General features: G+C 41.4%; 1 pseudogene; it reads right to left on the bottom strand.

Moving 5' to 3' along the window:
• Positions 1–359: 359 nt before the first annotated feature.
• The window catches only part of LOC100358507 (52 kDa repressor of the inhibitor of the protein kinase-like), a 122,163-nt pseudogene continuing 111,294 nt past the window's right edge, over positions 360–11,228 (bottom strand).

Genomic DNA, 11,228 nt, shown 5'->3' with positions numbered 1-11,228 from the left:
TTTATTTATTTATTTGAAAGGTAGAGTTACAGACAGTGAGAGAGAGAGAGAGAGAAAAAAAAAAAAAAAAAAAGGTCTTCCTTCCGTTGGTTCACTCCCCAAATGGCCGCAACAGCTGGCCGGAGCTATGCAGATCCAAAGCCAGACGCCAGGTTCTTCTCCCTGGTCTCCCATGCGGGTGCAGGGGCCCAAGCACTTAGGCTATCTTCCACTGCTTTCCCAGGCCACAGCAGAGAGCTGGACTGGAAGAGGAGTAACCAGGACTAGAACCAGAGCCCACGTGGGATGCCAGCACCGCAGGTGGAGGATTAACCTAGTGTGCCACGGCGCCGGCCCTGAGAAGGTCTATTTTTAAAGTCTCAAGTATTTCCAATGGGTTCTAAATTATCTGTGGGAAACTTAGTTGTGTAGAGTTTGATGTATGGATGCACCATTAAATCTAGATCATGTTTTATATCAAAATTTATATAAAGCAAAGCCAAGTTACTTGACCTTCAGTCTGTTAAAGTATTCCTTAAGTATGCTTTGAGATGCTTTCGTTCATTTTCATAGTGCTCATTTTCCACCTTCATCCTAGAAATAATACACAACACCTGCAGTAAGGAATACACATTAGGAAAAACATTGATGTTGTGAAGATGGAAAGCTTCATAAATGGTGGACGGAAGCTCCATTTCTTGGCCTCTGTTTTTCCATTTTATTCTCCAACACTGAACCTTGGCTGAGAGAGTGTTGGGATTGGGTAAGTCACTTCTGTACATGTCAGCATATTGCTTCTCTGATGTACTGAATTTCAGCTGTCCCATGGCCAAGGGTACCAAAGATAACCATTTAAGAGCTTTGAGGTGCTGCTCTGAGAATATATTGTAAGTCCCTGAATAATGAGCTCTGCTATTGGAACATTTAGGGTTTCTTTATAGTAACTCCCAGAAGTTAGCTGAGACTCCAGGTTGCCTTGCTGAGACCTGTGGAGTTTCCCAGGGAGTTTCTTTTGAATATCAAACTTGGTTGGCAAGTCTGTGGCTTCCTCAAACCAAAATTCATGATATACTATCATACTTTCCATCACTTCATTCAGTGAATGCGGGACTGCGGTCAAAGAAGACATCGAGGTTTGCCCCTGAAGATTTTTCCCAAGAGCTCCTGTAAAGGATAAGACAGCTTTAAGAACAACAATGCTAACAATGAAATCAAAATCTGTGACTGCACTACAGAGTACAGTTATTAATATTTGTGTCACTAATTATACCATCCATGCATAAAATAAATATGTACAGAAGGTCTACAAGAATTTCAAAAGCATCATGCCTGAATGTCCACTGAGAATAGCAAATTTCCTTCAGTTCTTTGCTTTTTTTCTTCACTGTTCTGAAAAAGAAAGGGAATTACATTGTCAAGTTTTAGAATCAGTTGTGGTGATCTGTGGGGAGCAACTTGGACTATACTGTTACTGGAATTAAGACTTATTCTATGCATCTACTCTCCCACAATATGGCGCTGGGAGAGGAGGAAACAGCTTCTACACAGCTGCCTCCAGTTCAACCAATAAACTGCAGGACCTGCTCCTGATTGGAGGAGAGCAGCGTACTCGGCGTGTGGGTAGCAGAGTTGGGATTGGTGAAGAGGACTATAAAGGAGGAGAGAGACAACATGCACCAGGAACATCTCAGAGGAACATCTATCTGAAGGAACACCTGTGCAGCCCCCGAGAGAGCCGGCTGGCGGTGTGCCGCTCCCCTGCGGAAGTGGGGAAAGTGGCTAGGGGGAACCGCCCTTCCACGGAGGTGGAAGGGTCGGTAGCCAACCCGAGAAGAACCAGCAGCAAACCCGGGGAGGGCCGAGCAGACGAAAGAACAGCGCAGGGTCCTGTGTCGTTCCTCCACGAAGACGGGGAGCGACAGTGATCCATGGAAAAAAAAGAACAAACTTCCTTAGTTTTTCCCAATGCAACTGATACTCCCAAAACAGGCACTGATTTTGTCAACCATATATTTAAGGTACAGGAAAAGCAGAGTGTGTAGATAGCTTGGGGATATTTCTCTGTTAAGTCTAGAAACCACAACTTTCATTTTCGAAAAAAATCCACTGGACACAATGTAAGCCTGGCCATGGCAGTATTCCATATTTAATCCCCACTTGCAATCATCATAGTGTGCAATTTCATAGCCAGATTTTCTGCACCAGCTTCATGAGGCAGGAAGCCCCCAGATTCCTCTCTCAGGTTATGAGATTCATCAACCAACCTCATCAACACGGGCAGGTGCTCTTCCCCTGCTATGTCCACTACATCGTCGGTGATAATGGAAAAGAAGTGAGTCCCTCACTTCCCCGGGTGTTTCTTCCGGAAGGTAGCTCTCACAGCCCTCCTGCATCTGCTTCTGCTGTGCCTTGGAAAACAGCAAGTTAAGGTCTGTGCTCCAAAGCACTTCCTCAGGACCTCATTACCAGAATTCATCCCACACTCCCCCCGAGCCTTAAAATTATCAGGAGTAGAGACCTTCAGGGATTTCATCAGCCTCGTGTCCATCCAGAGGTATATTTTGTTTGCCCATAGGAATCAAAATTTCAAATAAAGATTTGAAATATTCTTTCTCCTCAAGGTTAAAGGTACAAGGTCTTCATCTTGCTCATCACCCCCTTCTTCTGCACTGGAGTTCTGGACATTGCTGTTGTTTGTTTCTTTATGTTTTTGCTCCTGTTCAGAAATTTCATCATTTTTTTTTTCTGTTTCAGTGTCCTGATTTCATCTTCATTCAATTCTTTTGTTTGTTTTCTGTGTCTACTGTGAGGATTGTTCACATGACTGGTAGATCAAATGTTGTTAATATTGCATTGTCTCAAAGAACGGTTCCATAAGGACTCCCAGTGACTTCACAAGTACCTGCTTCAATTAATTTTGAGAAATAAAATAACTCAATCATCCTTCCCTTTTCTGATGTCTCTGCAAAATATATAGTTCTACAGATCACAGAGGTCTCAAAGTGTTTGGCACACAATCATGATGTTTAAGTGATCAGGTGCTTTATCTTCTAAGTTGCCTCTCCTATAATTCTCCACCCTCTTTGGACATCTGGCTGGATCCCGCAGGAATCTGAAGAAGGCCCGATCGGACTTCGAGTTCTTCTGAGTGCAGTTAGGGGCAGCGCGGAAGTTCAGCTTCTTTGCCCTGATGCATTCACAGAAGACTTTTTGTTTTGTTTCCTTTCTTCCCCCTGAATTCAGTAACTGACAAACTGCAAGACTTATGGTGACCTGAAGGGGAACAGTGGCACTCCTTCTTGACAAAATAAATTTATTCTTTTCTGGCTGGAAATACTTTTATTCTACCTGCACAAATGTCAGAGTTCAAGCTCTAACTTGACTGTTACCTTTTATTACTCTGTAAGGAGCATTTAAATTCGCTGTCCAACTTAAGTTCACACAAATTATTAAAGCAGAAGAGGTTCATCTTCAGGAAACAGAAGTCTAGAGTTTAAAATGTCCTATCTTCCTTACACTCCAAATGACTAAGTATTTTAAATCACGTGTATTTTAATAATACATTTTTCCCGTGCGACAGTCTTGCTGAGTGGGTGGGCTGGCCTGGCTCCTTCCTTCCCCCTGACAGGCAACTGGGCTGCCAGGAGGAGGTGGGGAGGGGAAGGAAAGTTTTGGGGAAATAAGATTTGCTTAAATAGAGAGAGTGAATAATAAAGTCTAGGATGTACTAGACATAGAAAATATACTTAGGAAAGCAAAGATTAAGGTGAAAGCTGTCAAAAAAAAAAAAATCAAGACATAATGACTTCTGGGCAGCAAGACGAAGGATAGCACATACCAGTTATGTGCTGAACCTGCCAAGTGCTCACATCCCTTCCCTTCTGGAAGGGAGACTGCTTTCTGCTCTTGAGACTCAGAGCACTGGATCAGTCCAAAACATTCTCATGAGGTGCACCATCTAGATACTGATAAGTCACAACAGTGAGAAGTGAGTCCATCTGGGAATTCATGAACACAACAATAACTTTGGAATCCTCTCCACCTTATGAAGCAGGAATTGCACAAGCTTTTGGCAGTGTAGGTTACTATGTACCACAACCACGAGTGCTATTTGGTGGCATTCTAATTAAAATTATTATTCTTAAGGAACTCTTAATTATCTCTTAAGGAACTGTTAACAGCAAACCTCTGGGGAAGTGCAGGGACATTTTTCTTCTTTGAGGAGGCATTGCGTTGCAGTGGTGGACACAGCACAGAAATCAGATGACGTAGCTTCACTTACAGTTGTGTAACATTGAACACGTGATTTATCTGCCATGTGCCTCAGTTTTCTTAACTGAAAAATGAAGATAATTTTGTTTTCCCATAAGCCTAATCACGACGTCGGGCATCACCCATAAAAGTTAGCTATTGTTAACATTTTTAAGTTTTCTGACGCCATGAAGCCTCATCTGTGCACTCCATTTGGTCCACATCTCACAGGGGTCAGAATTGCTTCACTTGTCTCCCAAAGTTCCTGCCTCCTAATTGACTGCAGAATGTTCATAGCTTCTCAGAGTGTAGGTAGCCGAATCATTTCAGAGTGTGCATTCACTACTCAAAGGAGGTTGCTTTCTTCCAGCGAAAAACCTGCTGCCTGCTTCTGACCACCCCTGGAATGGTTTCCTTTCCTTTCATTTTTCTCAGCCTTGCAGCAGCATTTGTTTCTCCTTGTCTTCCTTCATTCTTTAGGATCCATTTTCAGCTTTAAGTTGTTACAAAACGGAGGCTTGAATTTCCCAGCTTCCTGGGTGGCAGCAATTCTTTCACATTAGGTTCAAGTTTGCTGTTGTCTTGGAAGAAATGTGGATGCTTTCTGTAGAGGGAACAAATGCCCTTTCTGCTTGCTGAAGTTCAGCCAAGTTTGATATTTAATCATTTCACACACATCGTCATAGAAGACACCCAAATTTGTTTAGTCTAAATTATAAGAAAAGTCATTATATAGAATTATAATCCATATAAGTAATTGAGGATAAAAACTAAAGGGTAAGAGTAGGACAGGTTTCTGTCAATATAAATTAGCAAATTAGGTTCACATGTGTTGCATCTCCTCATGTATCATACTTTGTGTTTCATCTTCTGGGGGCTCCAAGTAGTTGAATGTAGTTACAGGTTTTGAAGCAAAGGGAAATGGTGGGAGTATGTCCTGGAGAACATTAGCAGTCCCTTGCAAAGCAGTTGACTTAGTGAAGGTCATTACTGGTTCTTCAGGTAAGGAGAAGTTAAACTCTTCTTGCAACAATCATAAGGATGTTTCTACTGGCAAAGAAATCTTGGTGGAATTTTGGGGTACATGATCTGTATTTTCAATAGAATCAGCTAATAGGATTCTATTCTGATTTTCAGGATTCCATTATTTCCAACTTCATTAGTTCATTTACCTGTTGATGTCACAAAATGCTTGGAGCTGGGTACTTTCTAAAGAAGAGATTTATTTAAGTTATAGTCCATGAACATGATTTTGGCCATCTCCTCAGCTCACGGCTGTGTCACAACATGATACATGGAATTATGATGGGAGCTTGTGTGGGAGGGAGGGAGCATGTGGTCAGAGAGAAAGCAAGGGAGATTCAGGAGCCAGGCTTATTCTTTTGTAACAGCCCACTCTCACAGGAACAAACTAGGATCCCATGAGAACAGCATTATTCCCTTCTGAGGGTAGTGCCTCCAGTGACCTGATCACCTCCCACACAGCCCCACCCCTTAAAGGTTTTCATTGCCTCAGCATTGCCACACTGGGAACCAAGTGTAAAAGAATAAAAGGAGTAGAGGCAGAGCCAAGATGGAGGCTGAATAAGTGGATCCAGCAACACCTCTGCAGTGGAAACACCAATGTGAACAGCTATACACACACCAAGTCACCTTCCCAAGAGCTGTGGAAGCCAGATACAAGACCATAGTGCCTCATCAGAAGAAAAGTCACATTGAAGAAAGCAAGAAGGAAAGAGCTGCCTGTATCACCCATCCCCTAGCTCCAAGTAAAACAGTGTAGAAAGATGCCTGCCACTAGGAAGAGGAAGACAGTACCAGGCCCATAGAGAAAAAATTCAGTCAGACTAGCACCCTGCTCTCAGGCCCTTCCTTATCCATGAATATGGATATGGAAATGAATATGGAGCCATGCAGCCTCTGCCACCTCTTCCTCACCCACTGACAAAAAGGAAAACTGAGGCCGGCGCTGCGGCTCAATAGGCTAATCCTCCTAGCGGCACCGGCACACTGGGTTCTAATCCCGGTCGGGGCACCGGATTCTGTCCCGGTTGCCCCTCTTCTAGGCCAGCTCTCTGCTATGGCCAGGGAGTGCAGTGGAGGATGGCCCAAGTGCTTGAGACCTGCACCCGATGGGAGACCAGGATAAGCACCTGGCTCCTGCCATCGGATCAGCGTGGTGCGCCGGCCACAGCGGCCATTGGAGGGTGAACCAACGGCAAAGGAAGACCTTTCTCTCTGTCTCTCTCTCTCACTGTCCACTCTGCCTGTAAAAAAAAAAAAAAAAAAAAAAAAAAAAAAAAACCAGAAAAACAAAACTGCAGTCTGACAGAAAGGCTAGGAGAGGAAGCCTAGGACTATGCCCTGGGACACAAATCCAGCAAATCCAGACCCACTGCACTGGTTCCAACACTTGAGAAAGCCCAAAGTTTTCTAGCACCCACCTGGTTCTCATTGACTGGGCATCTAGATCTGCCCGGCATCAGGTGGAGACCTGTCCTTGGATGGATCAGGCTCATTTTGGCAAAATAAAGTGCTAGAAACCATGAAGGAGTTAAAATTTCCTCTGGTGACTCTGGAGGGTATTTATCAGATCTTTGAGGGCTGCAGAGGATGCAGGGCCGAGAGGCTGTCTATCACCTTCCTCCAGCCTTGAGCAGGTAGGAAGCAGCAAAGACACTGCATCTTGGACAACAGTATTGGACTGGTAAAGTCCCATAACAGGAAGATCCCAACAATTTCCATCCTATGCCAGGATCTTAGGAGGAGTCTCTGGGTTTGATCCAATATCAGACAGAGACTAGTGCCCTGCTTTACATATTTGTTTTTGCATGTATCACCACCAGCCTCTCATGAGCCTGGTATACCCACCTAAGATTACACAGAGCCTGGTGACTGTGAGATCCAGGTATAACTCAACTGAGGAGCTGCCGTTTCCAACCCTCCCACAACCTTAGACAGACAACAAGAGATCAACAGACTGTTTTGGAACTCATTGTCAGGCTGATAAAACCCAGCATCAAGCAGAATTGAATGGTCCCTTTCCCAAGGCCTGAATAGAAAGTCTCCGGATCTGAGTCAGTGCCCAGTGGAGTCCCATGGTCCTGGTTGGGCAGTCCTGTATCCTAGCCAGCACCTCCGGTGGCTAGTAGGTACCTCACTGAACAGTGAACCCACCTCAGCAGCAGAACACACTGCTCAGAATTTCTAGAAGGATGACCACAAATAAGAGCAGATCACTAGAACTAATCCAGGAATGTGCACATGACATCATACTACAACAGCGTTAGAATTTCCAAGGAACCATGACCTCACCTAAGGAGCAAAATAAAATGCCACAAACCACCCATCTAGGAATCAAAATTTTAAGCGTTTGGGTGAAGATTTCAAAAATAGAAGATTTAAGGACACTCTTCAAAATTCAAGCAAACACAGAGAAATGATTCAATAGTCTAACAGAGATATTTGATAGAGAGAGGGAAGTCAGTAAATAAAATCAAACAGAAGTCCTTCAGCTGAAAAATAGACAGTGGAATTAAAAACATGATAAAAGGCATTAGTATCAGAATAGATCAAATACAAGAAAGAACCATTGAACTTTAAGTCTTGCTATTTGAAAATACAGAGCAGGAGGAGAAAAAAGAATCAAGAAGAATGAAAAAAGGTTATGGGGAATACAGGACAGCACGAAAAGATCAAGAATTTGAGTTATTGGAATTCAAGGAGGGACTTAAGAATGCCAAGGGGGTAGAAAGTATATTCAAAAAGATAATGGCAGAAAACTTCCCAAACCTAAAGAAAGATAAAACTATATAAGGAAAAGAAAAGTCAAAGATCAACAATTAAATTCAGCCCAATCAAGTCTCCCCCAAGACACTTTATAAACTATATCTCCGAGGTTAAAGATAAAGAAATGATTCTCAAATCTACAAAAAGTCTCAATTTGTCTGACCATAGACTTCCTAAGAGAAACCCCACAGTTCAGGAGGTAATAGGAACGATCTTTCAAAGTACTGAACTGAAAATATTGCCAGCCAAGAGTACTGTTCTAGCAAAGCTATCCTTCAGATATGAGGAAGAGTTAAAGACATTCCCAAACAAACCAAAGCTGATATAATTTATCAGCACCTGTCCTTTGCTACAGGAAATATTAAAGGGTGTTCTTGAAACTAAAAGAAAGAGCCACTAATAAACATCATAAGGTAGAAAACTTATTGGTAAGAGGAACCATATTAACATAATAATTCAGAATGCTATAATACTATAAATTCAGTGTGTACATCATTTATATCTTTATGGTGAAGACTAAAATTATAATCACTATACTAAAATATTAAAAAATTGGCAATATAAAAAGAGGTCAAATGTAACATTAAAATTCAAAATGTGGGGAGGGACAGAGCAAAGATGTCGAATGTTTTGTTTGGATTTCTTATCTATTTTTTCTATGTCTTTTTCATATTTATATAATCAGTGTTGCTATCATTTCAAGATAGCTTGTTATAGCCACAAAAAGATTTTATTAAGCCTCAAGGTAACCACAAAACAGAATCTACACATACCAATACCACAAATAATAACCAAGTTATCAAAGTACAGCTCTAGAGAAAAATCAGTTAATCACAATGGAAGATTATATTTTGGGGAAAAAGAAGTACAAGAATTACATTAAAAACAAAAAAAGTGTCAAAATGGCAATAGTAATACTTTTCCCATCAATGATTGTCAATTATTACCTTAAATGTCAGTGATCAAATTTTCCAATTAAATGACAGTGACTGAATGAGTTAATAAACAGATTCTAAGTATATGCTGTTTATAAGAAACTCACTTCACCTCTAAAAGCACACTTCTAGACCAAATATTAAAGGATGGAGCAATATATTCAATGCAGATGGAACTTATAAGGAAGTGGGAGTAGGGGTCATCATTGTAGCATAGCAGGTAAAGCTTCTGCCTACATTGTTGGCATCCCACATGGGTGCCAGTTCATGTCCTGGCTGCTCCACTTACGGTCCAACCCCCTGATAATGGCAGAAGATGGCCCAAGATCTTGGTCTCTTGCCACCCACATGGGAGACTTGAATGAAACTCCTGGTTTCTGGCATTGGGCAGTTGCAGCCATCTCGGGAGTGAAGCAATGGATGGAATATGTACCTTTCTATTTTTTCTCTCTCTCTCTCTACCCCCCTTCATCTCCCTCTTCCTCTCCATCTCTCTCTATATCTCTGATTTTTTTAACTTTTATTTAATAAATATAAATTTCCAAAGTACAGCTTATGGATTACAACGGCTTTTTCCCCCTATAACTTCCCTCCCACCCGCAATCCTCCCCTCTCCTGCTCCCTCTCCCCTTCCATTTGCATCAAGATTCATTTTCAATTATCTTTATATACAGAAGATCAATTTAGTATAAATTAAGTAAAGATTTCAACAGTTTGCACCCACACAGAGACACAAAGTGTAAAATACTGTTTGAGTACTAGTTATAGCATTAATTCAAATTGGACAACACATTAAAGACAGAGATCCTACATGGGGAGTAAGTGCACAGTGACTTCTGTTGTTGACTTAGCAAATTGACACTCTTGTTTATGGTGTCAATAATCACCCTAGGCTCTTGTCATGAGTTGCCAAGGCTATGGAAGCTTGTTGAGTTCGCCGACTCTGATCTTATTTAGACAAGGTCATAGTCAAAGTGGAAGTTCTCTCCTCCCTTCAGAGAAAGGTACCTCCTTCTTTGATGGCTTTTTTTTTTTTTTTTTTTTTGCCAGAGTGTCTTGGCTTTCCATGCCTAAAATACTCTCATGGGCTCTTCAGCCATATCGTAATGCCTTAAGGGCTGATTCTGAGGCCAGAGTGCTGTTTAGGGCATCTGCCATTCTATAACTCTGATTTTCAAATAAACAAATCTTAAAAGAAAAAAGCAAGAATAGCTATAATTCTATCAAATAAAATAATTTTAAATCAAAGGTAGTAAAAAGGGATCAAGAAAGTCATTATATAATGTTAAAGGATTTACTTTAACAAGAGGAAATAAATCATGTAAATATAAACGTCCCCAATATTGGAACACCCAAATATGTAAAGCAAATATTGATAGACCTAAAGGGAGAGATAGATTCCAGTCCAGTCATAGTTGGGAACTTAAACACCCCACTTTTAGAAATTGATGTATCATCCTGTCAATCAACAAAGAAGCAGGAGAGTTAAATTGCATCCTAGATCAATTGGACCTAACAAACATCTACAGAAGTTTTTATCCAATAACTGCAAAATACAAATTTTCTTAACAACACATAGGCCACTTTTGGGCCAGCACTGTGGCACAGTGGGTTAAATCCCTGGCCTGAAGCGCCAGCATCCCATATGGGCGCTGGTTCAAGTCCCAGCTGCCTCTCTTCCAATCCAGCTCTCTGCTATGGCCTGGGAAAGCAATAGAAGATGCCCAGGTCCTTGGGCCCCTACATCCATGCGGGAGAACTGGAAGAAGCTCCTGACTCCTGGCTTCGGATCAGTGCAGCTCTGGCCATTGCAGCCATCTTGGGAGTGAACCAGTGGATGGAAGACCTTTCTTTCTCTCTGTCTCTATCTCTTTCTGTAACTCTGTCTTTCAAATAAATAAAATAAATCTTTTAAAAAATACATATACCACTTTTCAGAATAGATCATATGATAGATTGCAAAACAAGTCTCAAAAATTTTAAAAGAATAGGAATATTGAGTGTCTTTTTTGATAATAATTGTTATTAAGTGAAAAAATTAAAGCTTTTTTCTTTTTCTTTTTTTTTTCACAAAAGGTTAAACTGGTGAGAGACTGAATATACACATGAACAATAGCCAGACCAAATATAGAAAGCACAATCCACAGCAACTTGCCCAGGAAACCAACCCCTTATCTACAGTAAACAACCCGGGAAGCTAGCTTGCTGTAAATCAGATTAGATTGTTTTTCTAGTAACAATCCAGGGTTCTAAACAATAAAGTCTCTAACAGTT

Source organism: Oryctolagus cuniculus, chromosome 6 (genome assembly GCF_051225735.1).
Source record: "Oryctolagus cuniculus isolate XC-2025 breed Fujian yellow rabbit chromosome 6, ASM5122573v1, whole genome shotgun sequence".
NCBI lineage: Eukaryota > Metazoa > Chordata > Mammalia > Lagomorpha > Leporidae > Oryctolagus > Oryctolagus cuniculus.
Note: the sequence above shows the minus strand (reverse complement) of the source record. Positions and strands in the feature narration are given on the sequence as shown.